We start from the raw sequence: 17414 nt of genomic DNA on the forward strand, positions 1-17414 counted from the left end.
ATACACACACATACGCACACACAGACAGACACACACACAGACATACACACACACAGACACATACACACACATACGCACACACAGACACACACACACGCACACACAGACACACACATACACACACACAGACAGACAGACACACACAGACACACACACACACACGTTTTCCTGACAGGCAAACAAGCAAATCACAGACAGAAGGGCAGGACAGGGGGATAAAAAGGGAAAAAACATCTTAAAAAAGCTGGGCTTCCAAACCCCTCCCAGCAGCCTCTGGAGGATGACTTCAGTGGCTCCCTTAACTAGTTCTGTCACTGTAAAACCCTACAGTCATTCTTGCACACATAAAGGACAAATAAGCTGGAGAGGACGACTCAGACGCTTTCATTTTTAACTATTCACCAATGGAGGAGAAGGCAGAATGCCTAAGCTAGGTCTCGGTGGCCAATAGGGTAGCTGTGTGTCTCCCACATGACTCGCTGCCCCTGTCTTTCACATGGGCTGTAATTTAGTTCAATTCAGAACTGCAGATAGTACAGGCTTCAGAGCAGCCAGAGATGCCTGTGCACAAGTGCCTGAGCTCCGAGGGACTTTGGGAAACACTTGGCTATCCCCCTCCTGCCTGGACCCCGGGACTCTGCACCTGCAGGACAGACAGCCCGGCCGCCGCCTCTGCCGTGCCTCCGGGGACGAGGAACCAGCACAGATAACCGTTTGGAAATGGTGAGTATCCATTTCTCTCCGTCCAGTGTGTTGACGAAAATAGTTTTGTCATAAGCATCCGATATGTGAAGATTTTTTTTTTTTTTAGTACTCTTTGATGTGTGTCTAGAAGGCTATTCAGCTGGCAGGGAAAGGTTTCAGAAACAATTGTTGCATGCTGGATTCTGTGAAAGGGAAAGAATGAAAAATAAAAGTCAGGCATTCCAAGAGTAGCTGCAGGAGACTGCCCCTCGAAACATCGCTCCAGCACGCTGCTTTGTTCATAAGAAAAAAAAAAAAATGAAGGCACACACATATGTACTGACTTCTCTTCTTTTCGCTCTTAATGCCTAATCAGATTTGATCTGTCCCCAAGAAAAATAAAAGACAAACTTTGCTGACTCCACAGATGAGGGTACCATCCACTCTCCAGACATCTGACAGTTATTATAATTAGCTATGAAAGACGGCTTAGACACTTGGGGGCAAATAGCTCTTAAATTCTGAACAATGGCTTCAAGCCAGGGCTTTCTTTCTATTTATTTTTTAACCACCACTTTTCATGTTCTCATCGTGATAGAGACTGAACTGGTCTCAGGGTTTTCGTCTACAAATTGTGAAATCAAGTCCGGGCACAAGGGGAAGACTACTGAAAGTGGCCAGTGTGAAGACAGAGGAAAAAGACAGCTTTCTGTCTAGGGATCCAGGCTTCCGTGTATAAAGATTTTTTTTTTTTTTTTAATTCCTAACAGGGTGGAGGATGTGGGGGTGGGGAGGAAGCATGCGGAAGCTGCTTTATAGAAGAATGCTTAAAGAATAAAGTAATTTGGGATTTCTTGACTAGCACACAAGGGTACGGTTAGCATCTAAGTCACATTCGTGGTGAGATTTTTTTTTTTTTTGATGGAGTTTCAAACAGAAGCAACATACAAAGCACCTTTTTTATTTATAAAATAATTAGAAACAAATGGGGAGGAATGATCCCGCATTCCTGCTTTCTTTTTTACATCCAGTGAGGGTAATCCAGCCAGGCACTATGACTGCACTTCTAGAATCATCCAAATCCTTAAAAAGTTATACGCTAAGTCTCCCAAGAAATTAAAAGGTCAATCACATCGATGTGATTTTTCACTGATGAAGACTCGGACCGGCAAAACCTCCAGCCCAAAGGGAGTTTGTGAGAAAGCCCCGTGCTCCTGATTTTTGAAAGAGAATATTAACTCCATCAATTATGGAAGGGAATTATTCAAAGGCTCCAGACATAACTAATTATGGCTTAAAGAGATCCACCAGAGCCGAGCGAGTGTTCTAATTATAAAAGTCCAAGACGGTAGGAGTCATTTTTTTTTAAGAGGACTTGGACACACATTTTCGCATCATCTTTTTTAAATACACCATTTTTTTTCTTTGTCTGCTCCTGTTATCCGCACCTCCCCCACCGCCGCCCACTGTGCGCCGAGACACCTGAAGGCCAGACATAATGATCAACAGAGCCCGGCCTGTCTGGATCCCAGCCAGGTCCCCCGCTACAATCAAGGAGCCTGCGTGCAGTGCATGCCCGACCTATCCCACTGCTCTGCAGATCTGGGATGGAAGTCTTAGACAGACTGCGGAAAGATTAAAGACAACAATATCCCCTTTCTCCTACCCCAGACGGCCTCGATTTTTTAACCCCTTCCTTGCCTCCAAAACCAAGAGGTCTTCTCGGAGCCCATGCACGTCCCGCAGGGACCCTCCGAACTCCCACACCCTATTCCATAGACGCCCACGCCTCATTTGGTACAGAAATCGCATCTCCACAGACCCACCGGGATATTTTAGGATTCACAGCGGTGCTCACAAAACAAAACGCGGTTTGCTGGTGCAGGGAGGAAATGCATTTCTGAATGAACTTGAGCCGTATGCAATCCGGAGAAAGTCAAAGGTCTGTGGAAAGATTTCTTGCAAACCTTGCAGAAGGTTATACTGGTTTCTGATGATGCTGTTCTTTAAGCATCTCTCTCGCTCTCATGCGTGCGCACACACACACACACACACACTCACTCCCAGAGACACACTCAGCCAGACACGTATATCATTCTATCGCAGAGAAACCCAGGTTTGCTGGTGATGTCATCACATATAAAATTTCGCCTTTGTGGGCAACATTTTCAATCACCTAATCACCAATGTCTGCTGGGTTTGTGCCCATAGGAAGTTCTCCTGTTTGTGGGGTTAACCGACACCCACAGGAAAGGACCGTGTTATTTGCAACTATCTTTCTTTTGAAGATGTGTCGTGGGGCGGGATGGCCATATTTATCAAGATACACGCAGTCAGGCAGAGTTTCCTGACCCTGGGCAGCCTGATTAACATGCTGGTTGAACATTTCAGAGGTGGCTGAATTTCAATGATGTAAATAGGATGTGGAAATGTGGAGCATTTTGAAATCATGTGGATAAAAATGCTGCGGTTCTGATATCTGTTATGACTTGGTGATTTTTATTTGCCACTCAAATTTTTGTCCCCTATTCAGTCATTTTTACTATTTACTTATTGCGAGAGGGAAGAACCTATACAAATGATTTTTTAGAAGTAACGCTCTGTTCGTGTACTTTGGGGTAGATGATAGTTGGGTTAAAATTTTGCGGGGTGGTACAGCATTTGTATTTATTTTCAAGTCTATTTTATGGGTCTTACACTATACAGTTATAACCAAGTGACTGTTCACAGATTTTTAATGATGTGTGTATTTAAGTACATGATTTTATTTTAACTGAACTCAAATAGAACAAAGTTTCGTAATTTTACCAAAGCCCGTTGCCATATCTGAGACATAAACACAGAACAACTATGTATACATAACGTCTCTTAATTACCAAGTTTTGGTCTGTAGTTTAAATTAATCTTCATTAATATAGAATGACTGGGTATATTACCCGTTCTTATATACTGAGTATTTGACACGTTATTTTTTTAATTTTGGAGTTTTCTCTTAATGCTTATTTCTTGCACACTGAAAAAGGGTTAACTTTGAAAGGTTTTCAGATCGCATGTACACGAACAGCAGTATTTATTTAACACAAATTAATGAGATTCATTTTGTTGCTGTGACATGTGATTCTTTCAAAACAAGTGAAAAGGTGTCTCGTTCTATTTTGCTTTCATGTTACGATTATTGATAAAAGTATACAGCCTAAAGAACTACCACATTTTGAGTTAGAAAGAGCAAGCTACACAAGTTAGGTGACATTCTGTGGGGTAAGACTCCGGTGTGAACTAGTAAATAACTTTTCTGAGACATTCTTGGACCTGACTCCATAATTTTTACATAAACGGATCTCCCAACATATAGGGGAGTTCTTGCCTGAGGATGAATTATAGAATTGTTTTTATCAAAGGTTAAAAAAACAAGCAAATAGTTGGATTTAAATTTCACCTACTTTCTAAAAGCAAAACAGAGCATGGCCCGCTGGGAATACATGTTACTAAAAAGTCATCTTCCAAAGAAAAGAAGATAATGGACTTGATTGAAATAGTTGAACTACGTAACGCCAATTCAAGAACAAATGGTTTTTCAGAGCATAACAGAGAAAGAACAATTTACTATGGGACAGCTTATTCCTCTCACACAATAGTAATGATTTATTTGAAATGGCAGAACAAACATAGTAAATACACAAGAACAACCAATGACATCTGATGTCAGGGGTCCATCAGGATTCTTGTGTTTCTTGGAATAGAATATACCTAATTCAATTATTTATCAAAAGACTAGCTGAAACCTGTAATCTTGTTTAACATGTGTTGATGTTACAATCCTATATTTTTGGACCTGCATGTAGCACATGTAGTCGATGTAAAGGACACATTTTAACGTAGTCTTATGGCAAAAAATAATTATTAAAATAGTGTTATGTTATAACCAGAGTTTTAAAGATGTTCTTGAGTCAGTTTATTAACATTTTAAGACAATGAAATTTGGGTGGTGATGCCAGCTAACTAAGTCTGTGCTCAAATACTGGCTAAATGAAGGTATTGATGGTATAATTCTTGCAAATGCCTCATATCAAAAATATTTTTATTATATTGAACCATAGGACTCTTACTTGGCAAATGGCCAAAAACATATTTTTTTTAAACCTTTTCTGTTTTTTACCATTAGGAAGATGATTTCTGAAAGTGGTCTCAATTTGTAATTTCTTTTCATGAAAAGAGAGATTTGGGTTTGGTTTTGTTGTTTTCAAACTAAGCTTTCAGGCATAGGGCTTGGAAGTGTTCCGAGTGGATGCCCAGGCGGGCACCGCACAGGGACTGCGCAGGAACCCACTGCCAGTCTCGAGGAAAGAAGGGGAACTGGTTTGGTTGGTTGCTTCAAGCCTGAGGTTTTAGCCTTCCAAGCCTCCATGCAGACTGCACTCTAAATCCATCTGAGGGAAAACTATCAAAGTCATTTCACCATTTTCGAGAGGTCCACGGGCCTGTGGATACCCCACGAGGGAGATGTGTCTGAGGAGTGATTGAGCGCCCTGCTACTGCCTGAGACCCCGGGAAGCTCAGGGAGGCGCTGAGGTCAGAGCGGCTCATGAATCACAGATAGGAAATGAGCTGTGTATCGCATATTTGGAGGCTTAAGGAGGAACGTTGGGGACATTTTACAGTAAACAGATTTGGGGTTGATTTTTGGCACACCTTTTGAAGCATCAGTGCGGCAGTTCAGCTGAAATAACTTTTTATACGTATGGCTAAGACCAGATGGCCCTGCGCTCCTTTCTTATTTAGATGAGATTTTCCTTTCAATAACATCTTTCTTCCTGACCTGTTTAAAAATTCCAGCGAATGAAATCAGCACAGGATTTTCAATTCTAATTGACCATGTGCAGAGGAAGGGCCAGTGGAGAAATAGTGGAAGCATTGTGAGCCTCCTTGCCTCAGTTTTGTCTTTGTGTTTGCATCTTACCAGCCAATCTAAACGAGTCAAAGATGTTTCATTTTTACTAATATTAATATAGCTGCAAAGTTAATCCTCAGTGCAAATTATTTGAGATGACCGTTTCTGCCGTTTCATTATAATTCATTTTTTTTAAGTTCTCAGGCACTTCCGTAGTCTCTCAACTAGCAGGAAAGCCATTTATTGGTTAAAAATGCACCGAGATTTAGCATACTGGTTGAATTCAGATCAAAGAGGGATGATGCTAAATTTATTTTCCTTGTCACTTGAATAAATCATCATTATTGGAACATACATATATATATTGAATTTACCATGAAAATATCCACTATCTAAAATTCTTGGTTCATGATATGTATAGTTATTATATAAAGAAAAGCTGTATTTTTCTGGACATTTCGTTTAGACTTGGAATTAAAAGATACATCAAGAATTGGATATAATCTGCAGAGTCATATAGCCTAGCAAATCATATTTGCTGTAAAAGTGGGCATGTAATTCTCAGTTTTTTTCTTTCCAATAAGTTCTTGAATCAGTTTTCTTCAGCGTTTATTACCACAGAGATGTTCTGTTTTGAAAAGTTTAATTTCAGGATAGTAAAAGTGTTAGACGAAAACAAGTTTTCTTTCTGAAACTGATTATTTGGAGTAATAAAGATAGAAAGGAACACATACCAAAGGGATATGTTTTCTAAAATGTATGCTAGAGATAAGAAAAACTCCGAATTAGCTATCAGTGGCATTGAAATTCTATTAGCCATCCAACAGCACTGTCTCTCTTTGGAATTCTTTGCACAGTCTGCTTCAGGTAACTTTGATCTCAAGCCAATCTACTAGTTTGTCAAAAATGGGATGCCTCATCAAAAGCTACATTAGTGGAACTGTTTGAAGAAAAAAAAAATGCACCTTATGACTGATAAGGTCAATTAGAATTTCTTTGCATCCAAATTACATAAAAATTAAAATGGAATCACCCACGGGATTCACAACTATGAAGGCATGTTCTAAGCATGCAAGTCAATTTGTTTTGAACCTTATAATTTAAATTTCCGAGATGACTGTCATCTGAGATGAATGTCATATGTACATATATATGCCATATATACATATATATATCTCTGAATCAACTTGTGATACCAAAATATTAGAACTCTCACTATGCCATTAAGTATATGTTTTTACTATATCTTGCTCATATCTGGTAAGGTTTTTCCACTGATTTATGAATTATAAAAATTCATTAAAATATATATATATAGGATAGTGGTTTAGCCCATTCTTTTCCCACTACTCTAAAACATAGTCAGAAATAGAGGAAGTCAAAATATAAGCAGAAAATTGAAGTATAATTCAGAGTCAAGGTATTAAATTATATATAATGTTTACCTGTTAGGTTTAATTTTTAAATTATAGCTTTGAATGAGCAATAAATTTAGCCCTGTATGTGAGAGGAGGTGATGGAAAACAGGATCTTGGGGAAAATGATTAAAATTATATTGGTGGTGTAATTTCAGATGGTTGAACCTAAGACACCCACAACAGGTGTGAATAAGAAATAGAACTCTATACATTAGATAACTGATGAGAATCTAGGTGTAGCATAGAGAGCTCTGCTCAGGGCTCTGTGGTGTCCTAAATGGGAGGAAATCCAAAAAAGAGGGGGTACATGCATACTTGTAGCTGATTCCCTTTGCTGTACAGCAGAAACCAATGCAATAGCTGTGAACAACTCCGGTAAACGTTTCTAAAAAGAAAGAAGAAGAAATGGGACTCTGAGCTCCTCCCACCTTCCCTTCTTCCATGTTAATCTGAAGAGCAGACGTGCTCTTGGTTCTGCAGGACTGTAAGTAATGGCAGATACTAAGGGAACGCGGGTGTTTGTATTCCTGCGAGGTCGTGGTGGAGCTTTGTCTGTCTGCCTCTCACCCTGTGTGTCCTGGCGCTTTAGGGGACAGCTCGGGAGAACACGTGACCCACGTTAAAGCTGCGAGCTGTGTAAAATGTCTCCCCCTTCCTGTTCCACACCACAGTGAGGGTCTGTTGGGGATGGAGGTCCTTGAGAAACAAGGGTTCCTTGGCTCTCCAGGGAACCCCCTTTGGATCTGTTTTTACGCTCCTTCTCAAGGCTCTTTCCCCAGACTTCGCACACACCCTAACCCTTGAGGTTTCCCACCTGCTGTGGTAGGTTCTCAGCCATTTCTGCTTGGGTAGTAGTGGCCTCAGCCTGAACTATCCAGCTAAGGGTCACACTCAGAGCTGTAACTTTTAAACTATATATATATATATATATATATTCTTGCCTGAAAAATCCCATGGACAGAGGAGTCTGGCAGGCTACAGTCCTTGGGGCCACAAAGAGTCAGACAAGAAAAAGCATACACACGCGCACAAACACACACACACGTATGTATATATATGTTATTGAAATACAGTTGATTGACAATGTTGTACTGGTTTCAGATGTACAGGACAGTTACATATATTTAGATTCTTTTTCAGATTCTTTTCCTTTATAGATTATTGCAAAATACTGAGTAGTTAGTTCATTGCGCTATACAGAGGAGGCTTAAACTATATTTTTCAACTGTGGGGAGAACGGGGCTAGCAGGTTGTACAGGACATCAGCAGAATACCTGTCCCTGCAGAGGCAGGTGTCTCTGGCATCCTGAAGTTCTGCGTGGCTGTGGCCAATAAGACTGAATTCGATTGGCCAGCCGCTGCTTCCAGCACGTGGTCTGTGCTCACGTGAGGGTGGAAGGCTCCTCTCGAGGGATGCGCGTGAGCGGGACTCTGTTCATCCTGGGAATGCACACGTGACTGGGTGTCTTTCCTGCAGGGAAGTTACTATTACAATCGTAAGGACCTAACTTCTCCCTCAGGAAACGTTGAACTAGAGAAACAGAACCTAAGTGTGAAAAAGATTATGTCCGTCAGAATGGGAGAGTGTGAGCTGACCAGATAATCCAAAAATGAGGAGAATGTGTCAGAAAAAGGGGACTAGAGACATGTTCATCCTATGGCCGGATTATCCAGAAGCCTGTGTGTAAATGTAGCCTCTGAGGGATGGGGCCTCAGACTGAACCAAAAAATGCCATTTAAGGTTTTAAGTATCTAAGGTTATTGCTGTAAAACATTCGCTAAAGAGACTGACTTCACCAATTTGCCTTGTTACCATTAGCCTCCTATCAAGACGTTACTAACCTGGATTGGGGGGAAATGCAACACTGGCCGCTGCTCTGGTTGTTGTAAGTCACTTCACAAAGTACCTACATCTTGCCCTGAAAAGACGTGAAGATTTAAGCTGGTAGCACAGGGAACCGTATGCAGTGCTCTGTGGTGACATAGATGGGAAGGAGACCTGAAACAGAGGACTGGGGCCTCCCAGGCGGCACAGTGGTAAAGAACCCACCTGCCCATGCAGGAGACACAGGGTTCAATCCCTGAGTCAGGGAAGATCCCCTGGAGGAGGGCATCACAACCCACTCCAGTGTTCATGCCTGGAGAATCCCATGGACAGAGAAGCCTGGCAGCCTTCAATCCAAAGAGTTGGACAGGACTGAAGTGATTGATCACGCACACACGCATACATATCACTGATTCACTTTGCCATACAGCAGAAACTAACACCGTTGTAAAGCAGCTATTCTCCAATAAAAATTAATTTAAAAAAAGGAAATTAAAAAAAAAGATTTAAACTGAAAACAGTGACGATGAAGAAATCCACTCTTTGGTTCGTCTGAGGACAAAAAATTTCTTAAATCTCTGTGGAGGGGAAAAACAAAACAAAACTGGAGGATAAAAGCAAAGACTAAGCCGCTCGTGACGTGGTTGCACTTATGGATTGTACTACATCCTGAAAAGAAGAAAATCAGAGCTGTAAGACGGCGCCGCGGGGGTCGTCTGGAGCTTTCACAGTCTGAAGTCTGTGGAGTCAATGCTTATTAGGAGCTGGCCTTGACCTCTGCTCCCCCATGCCTGCCTGGTCCAGGCGCAACACCACTGGAAGGACTTTCCTGTTATGCAAACTGTGTGCAAACTTCAGACCGTGAATGAACAGATAAGCTGAGCGTGCAGGCCATCCGGGGGCTAGGGTGCCCACGTGAAAATAGAGTCAGGACCTGGAAACTTACATCCGATTCCTTTCATAATTAATACAGTGACTGTAGCTATAGCCAAGGCTATTCAGGTGCAGCTTACATTTAAACCAACTTGGTCCCTTTGCTGTTATGAGGAGGTTTTGCAAGAATATTTAAAATAGTGATTCCTGCCTAACAAATCCAATGTAGAAAAACATGTATAATGATTGCTTTAAAGTTTTCACATGTCCACTCTTAGTGATACAAGGGGCTGTTATGTTCCAGGTTTTGTTTTTGTGTTTTTCCAAAGGATTGGTTTGACTTTTAAAAATTGCGTTAACTAAGAAAAGGAAACACAAAATTCCATGGAACTTTAGCCTGAAGTATAGTAAAACTTTTCTTACTCCAACATTCCATGAAGTGTGTTTCTGTATTTACATAGTGTTTATAAATATAAGACAAAACCAAATTATACATATTCATTAATTGATATCTTGAATAAAATTGGCATGTTTATGCCTCTAAAATGTTAACTTGTATTGAAGCATATAAAATGTCCCCAAACAAACGATACCAACATAAAAGGGGGAAAGAAAGCTCCTCAGGTATCAGAATATATTGAAAATATTTAGGATTTTATCTTTCTGCTGAGTGTTTTGTTTAGCAGATAGTTTTATAAATTACATAAATTTACTTATTTTAAATATAAATTTTGAACTCAGAAGAAAACGAAATCAAATGAAATTTTGATATTTTCACTAAACGAATCACATATAAACATGTCTTCTTTAGTTAGAATTTAAAAAATAGGAGAAAATTTCATTTTCAATTTACAAATATTTCAGACTATACTGAAAAGTAAAAGCAATATAATAAACACCATCATCTTTCCACAACCAAGATTTATAACTTGTAACAGTTTCCTCTAAGTACTCCAAGCAATTATAAAACAAATGCACGGTGGAGGACTCCAAATCCCTTCCCATTTCCTGATATCCCTCTGGTTATAGAAGTAATCAGTATCTTTCCTTTGCTAGGTCATTTTCATATCTCCATTTTTATACTTTAATCACCTACTAATGTAGCAAAAGAAAAAGCAAAAAGTGAACACACTATCAGTTATGAAGTCCCTAAATTCGCTTTTTCTCAATTTACCTTAAAATTACCAAAAAATTTTCAAACACACATATTCATTGGAAATAGTATTTACTTATTTATTTTTAGCCTAAAAACCACAATGCAATGCTGATTAAATAGGTTAAGTTAAAAGAGATCATTACCTTGCCTCCACAAAACGTCCTTGATTGCAGAAACTGAGAAAATATGCCTCCCACCTAATGCTTTTTACTGAGATTCTTTAGAATTGAGTGACTTAAACTTTAACCATTTTCACATAAGGTGTGGGTGATTGGTTATAGCTTTATACTTCAGTACTATCTCCATTGCTTTCATTTTACTGTCTTCATAAAAAAGAACGTGCTGTAGGTAGCTTCATGCATGAATATCAATTTTCACATTTTACGTTCTCATACCGTCTTGTTAGGATGCTTCTTTTAAGTTATTCTAAGGAGTCACCGAAGTTACCTCTATCTGGATTTGCTAAGACAATATCGGCGATGTGATAGTTAAATGAACATTGATTGTAGATGTTTTTTACTCTTCTTCTCGAGCCAGATCGCCTTTAATAAAGAAGCAGACACGTTTCTGAAAAGGTGTTTGGAAACCAAGATCTTAATTTGAACACAGTATTACTGTGGATTTGCATGCACTGCTTGGCAGGGCCTCTCTACAGGGACCCCTTCACATTTAGACAGCCCTCTGAGGGCCTCCAAGCAGAAACCCACATCAGAACTTTAAGGTCCTGTGTTCTCTTAAACATAATCTTCAGAGGGAAAACTTCAGGGTAACACAAAAGTGAGTTCAGAAGCATTTTCCCTATCATTTCCTTACTAATTGTTTAGGCAGCAATATGTCAAGAGCTGCTGTTGGGGCTGTTTAGTCACTAAGTCACGTCTGACTCTTTGTGACCCTGTGGACTGTAGCCCACCAGGCTCCTCTCTGCATGGGGTTTCTCAGGCAAGAGTATTAGAGTGGGTTGCCATTTCCTCCCCCAAGGGATCTTCCAGACCCAAGGGTTGAGCCCGCATCTCCTGGACTGGCAGGCGGATTCTTTACCACTGAGCCACCAGGGAAGCCCTATATTAAGAGATGTGCTGTGCTTAGTCGCTCAGTTGTGTCCAACTCTTTGTGACCCCATGGACTGTAAACCTCCAGGCTCCTCTGTCCATAGGGATTCTCCAGGTAAGAACACTGGAGTCGGTTGCCATGCCCACCTCATATCAAGAGATACCTACAGTCAATTTAAAAATTAATCCAAGATCTTGATTCCCAAAGGGAAAAGATGCAACCAATATACCTGGGTTATATACTTAAGATTGCTAAACTATTTTCAACTTGCATGTATGAACTATATGCTAAGATTAGAGATTAGACAACTGGCAACCACTAGTAATATTTACTCCAGACAATATTTAGGCTTAATACAGTTTGAAGATAAAGACACGCAGTTATGCAAGACTCCACCTTTATTTTCAGATTCAAACCAGAGTATACTGTAGCCCTCAAATAGAGATCATTCCAAGTCTTTTATGCTAGGTGCTTAAAAAAAATGGCATAGTGATTTTGACTGCATCGTTTCTTAAAAGAATGTATTGCTGCATAAGGTATTGAAAATATATTTCTTTTATAAGTTTTGTATGTTGCTGTTGCTGTTGTTGTATGTTCCCAGTCATGTCTGATTCTTTGTGACCCCATGGTCTTTTCTCAAAGACATCACATTTTTAGTATAAAATGAATTCGAGAGTATGGAAAGCTATCTTTAAAACCTCTCTTATTATAAGTCCGAAAGAGCTTCAAACATATTGACTATTTATTTGACTTTTTCTTTCTTTTCTTCTTCTCAGCCACCTATCACGTTCTTTAGCCTTTAAGCTACCAGTATTCCTTCCCCCTAGATAGCTTTATAGTAGGTGATATTTGTTGAGGTCTTTTTTATTCTTATTTCTCCAAAATTCTGGTCAGTTCATTAACTATCTTTCAGTATTCTTATGTCTGTTTCTCATCATAGTCACACAGCAAATCAAGGTACTGTGTAAGAAGTAAAAAAGATGTTTACTAAATACCTGACTGACTCTTTTTGGTCCTCAATTTCCCTATCAGTAATTTGGGGGAATTAGAGCTAGTAGATTTTCAAGGTCCTGAGACATATGTCTACATGATTAACTAAAGTTGAGACTCTGAATTCGATGAATTCTGAGCTCTCAAAATTATCTCAGTGTGTTACACGTGTGACAAATGGTCCATCTTTTAAAAAATCTAGACACACTTATACTTGTTAAAGACTATTCCTTTTAAGTGTTAATTTTCACTTTTTAAATTCCTTTCTGTGTAAAGTCTGATTCCTTTACATACCTTCTGAGGGGTAGTCTTCATCTGAATAAGTTGATATCTGATGTGAAGAATCACATGTAAAATTGTGTAGTTTAAAGAGATGCTGGATGACTCTGATGATGCATTTTACTGATGAGACCAGTAAGGGCAGGGAACAGCATAATCACTTCTTTGTGAAGATCCTTTTCGAATAGGATATTTTGTGCTAACTCCACAAAAACCTTGAACCATTGGGTTACGCAACAAAGTGGGGATTCTCTATGGGATGGATCTTAACTGTTATTACTGCAATCATCTGATATGATTTTGGGGGTTTTCCAAATGCTGATTTGGAAAACTAAGAGTTACATAATAGACACCCTCAAGGTATTACCAAAAGTTATTGTATTTCAAATTAGCCCTGCGACTGTTTTTGTGATAGGGAAGTTGATCACTGAGAGAATCTGTTGAGGAATCTTGCCAACATTTTTACCCTGAATTTTAGCAAATTTACTCAGGTTTATTTATTTATGAGCAACTTAGGTAAGTTATAAAGTCTCTTGCTAACTCAGGTGATGCTTTATGTTGACTCGAGTTTACAACCGTGGTGTACATACACTGAACTTACATGTGGAGTAAATATAAAGGAAGTGAACTTACAGCTTCAAATTTCAGATACAGAGATATTAATAAAAGTTCAAAAACTGAGAGTTCAACAGGACTTATGGGAGTCCACAGAGGAAACCACCATCTCAAGTGAGTTGAATAAGAAATACAGGATGAATCACAAGGAATCACTTGGCACGTGCAGAGCTGTCACACCACGGAGGGCTCTTCTCTGCTACGGCCTGCGTGTGCGCGTGCGCTCGGGCGCTTCAGTTGTGTCTGACTCTTTGCAACCCTACACACTGTAGCCTGCCAGGGAAGCCACTGAAGTGTATACAAGTGACTTAATTTACTCCTTTAAGAAATTGTTATCAACAACGAGTCCAATCATCTCATAAAGCAGGCAATTAGGAACGGATTTCTTAAACCTATGTGTCCATCAAAATCATCTCTGCCTCTAAAATAGTGTATAAACACAGAATAGATCCAAATTAAATCACTTTTGTGGATATCCACAGCATACAAAAATCAAGAATCAAATAGCCATAGTATGAAATTGAGGAAATGTCAATTGTTTTATTCATCTTTCTTTAAAAAAAATTGTATTTAAGTAACCATAAAAGTCCAAGTTTTAGAAGTGAAGAAATAAAAGAGAAAAATAAAAGATGTAGCAGCAGATCATATTAAATCCAGAACATAGTTTCTTAGCTGAAAGTGTAAAACAGGTGTTTAATGTAGAATTTCAGAAACACTTACTTAGATTTAGATACTGTCATGTGAAGCTGTGATGCAATACACCACGTGTACACACACTAATGCATAACACATTATTAATGGTCATATTTGGACTTGGTAGAGAAAACTTTAATTCCGTAACTACTATCAATATTAACTTGAATTTATGCATCTGAATTTACAACTTTTTTCTGAAATTGGATATTAAACCAAAGGAATAACTGACCTAATATCAGGCCTAAATAATATAATAATAATAACTGACCTAATATCAGGCCTAAATAATATAATAATAATAACTGACCTAATATCAGGCCTAAATAATATGCATAGATTAACATGTAACAATATTTGTATGATCAAAATGTGGATACTTTTTCTTTTAAGATATTTATTTATTAGAGTTAAATATCAGAGCTCAAGAATTTGATTATCTAGTTTGTAAATTAATATTATTTTCACTCAGAAAAAGGCCTTAGAGACTTACCAGGTGACAAAGAAACTGAGGCCTGAAAAGAGAAGACAGAAATCCAGAATCATGGAATAAATTACGTAGAGTGAGAGGGTAGAATTCTTTCCATTTCTCAGGTGTCTCTTTAAAAAGAGTGGATAAAGGGAAATGGAAAGCACCACAATTCTGCCTGGTTCATAACATTAGCTTTGATAGAAGTCCTGCTAACGGTAAAGCTGGGTCAACTTGTTTCAGTAAGAAACATCAAAGTTCCTACAGAAGCCCTTCACCTCTGTTACTCGATTTCCTCAGTTGGAAAGAGACCAACACATGCCCTATACATCTGACAATACTAGGGATGTGTATTAAGTGCTCACATCCAGTAAATCATCAGGCCATAGACCCTGCATCTAACTCTCATCCACGTTTCTATAATGTCACCCCCTTCATTATCCCTGTTTTGGAAACGAGGACACTTAGAAACAGGTTGACTGAGTAATAACTCCAAGATGCCGTGATGCCTGCAGAGTGGGGCTACATTTGAACCCAAAGGTCAGGCTGTTCACCTGTGAATCTAACTGCTTCACTTCCTGGCTCTTCTCCCCTTATTGTCCTAAAATATGAAGCAATGGGTATGTGTGTGTGTGTGTGTGTGTGTGGAAACATCAATGTATTATAGCATTTCACACTTGCAAGATGGGATTAAGTCTAGAAAGGATACCCGCCCATCTCACATTATCTTGGGTAATCAATTTTTAAATGTGCAGGTCCGATCTCTCTAATGAGTTCTATTACAAGAAAGACTGAGATAGAACATACATAATCACCATGGAGAAGCCCATTTGTTTTACTGATTTATCTAAAATTCCTGCACTAAACTCTCTTGAACATCACTGTAACAGAATTTGACCTGTGTGCATAAGACAACCTTCGTTTCCATGCCAATTATATTTGTTTTATGAAACCAGTTTGCTCTCAGGCATATTTCCCCATGGTTCATCAGTTTCCTGTTTTTATCTCCTTTCCCTAATCAACATATCACATTCTGATATTCCATCTTAATAGAAGTAAAGCCTCAAAAAAGTACATTAGTTGTGGTTCCAAATTTATAAATTAATCACAGAGCATTTTAGTAAATGAAGTGAACTGGAAGTCCAGCCTATAATGGCCTCCATCCCAATGAACATAGCCACTGATGATCCTCACAAAAGAACATTATATTCAAGGACAGTGCTGTCAAATTGCTATGATGTAGCCATTTCATAATCAATCTAAAATGTCTATTGAGCATCAGCACCAGGGGAGACACTGGCCATCAGCACAGTTTATGTTTTCATGGGTAAAAGAAAGAAATACATGCAGACAATCTCAATTTTGAATCAGAGTGAATGGGCTCTGTCAAGGATTAACATTGTGTACTTAGAAGTCCTAAAACCTCACACCCCTAAAATTTTGTCTGGCATTTTCGAAAGTTTCTGTAAACAACTGAAATTTGGTTTCATGGGAGACTTGGTTGGACTCATAAGACTTTCTCTCTCGTGATTCTGGAACGAGAATCAACTGGGTATTTCTAGATGTGAAACTCTGACTCAAATCAACTTCTCTCTTGGAGGAGAAATATAACTCATTGCCTGAAAATTTTCTTGTTAGTTCTCAGCTTTCTGAAAAAAAAAGAAAAGAAAATAGTTCTTAAGTTCATGTCAGGTAGTGAAATTCCCTGCAGACACTCATTCATTATACAGACAGCAGTAGAGTGCTTTTTATTGTATGCTACCTCTGAAAGGATTCCTGCCATATGTATTTGTCATTCACTCAACATATCTTTGAAGGTATTCACTATTTTAAAACACTAATCTAGTGTGTCTCTGTGAAATTTGAGTCTACTAGAGTAAAACCTTTCCTGAGGCTCCAGGGCACCATAACAGCCATGGGCTGGAGGCTACTCTGGGAGTTTCCTGTCAGCAGCATCCTTTTGCATTTCTGAGAAATTCTACAATGAATTCGAAATTGTCTTCTAAAGTCATGTTGGCTCTCCCGAAGAAGTTCTACTATTTAATTCCTGAAAAAATAAGTGCTCTAATAGGTCTTTCAAATGTTGTTGAATAGTTATTGCAAGACTCATTATACTCTTGTCAGGAAGCTTTATATCTGAATGCTTGTCCATAATATGCATCCCATTTGCTCTTTGACCTCATATTCAGAAGCAATTGCTAAATCATTCAGTGAAACATGCGTGTTACCACATACAGAAGGAGTAAAGGTAAACTATGTTCCTGAGGAGTAGAGAGCAAAAGAGATGTTGGTAAATTTTACAGATTATGGTCGAGGTGAACAGATAGGAACCAGATCATTGTGGTATTTTCATTCAGGTCCTGTTTATTGAGCTGTTATTTATTCTAAATACAGGGCTACACAGGAAGGATTGTATCAAAACCCCACAACTTTTTCTCCACCCTCAAGGGGTTCATAGTACAGTTGATTCAGAA

The 17414-nt window shown here is 39.0% G+C and overlaps 1 long non-coding RNA gene across 2 annotated transcripts in view; it reads left to right on the top strand.

Moving 5' to 3' along the window:
- The first annotated feature begins 378 nt into the window (after nucleotides 1-378).
- The window catches only part of LOC147356048 (uncharacterized), a 52975-nt gene continuing 35939 nt past the window's right edge, over nucleotides 379-17414 (top strand). Inside the window, exon 1 of one of the 2 annotated variants that reach the window (XR_015142573.1) lies at nucleotides 379-723. This is a non-coding gene — a long non-coding RNA (uncharacterized LOC147356048). The remainder of the gene's footprint in view (nucleotides 724-17414) is intronic. The other variant, XR_015142574.1, reaches the window with a different exon arrangement.

Source organism: Bos grunniens, chromosome 16 (assembly GCF_055505025.1).
Source record: "Bos grunniens cultivar Pamir isolate PY7600 chromosome 16, Bosgru_T2T1.0, whole genome shotgun sequence".
Lineage (NCBI taxonomy): Eukaryota > Metazoa > Chordata > Mammalia > Artiodactyla > Bovidae > Bos > Bos grunniens.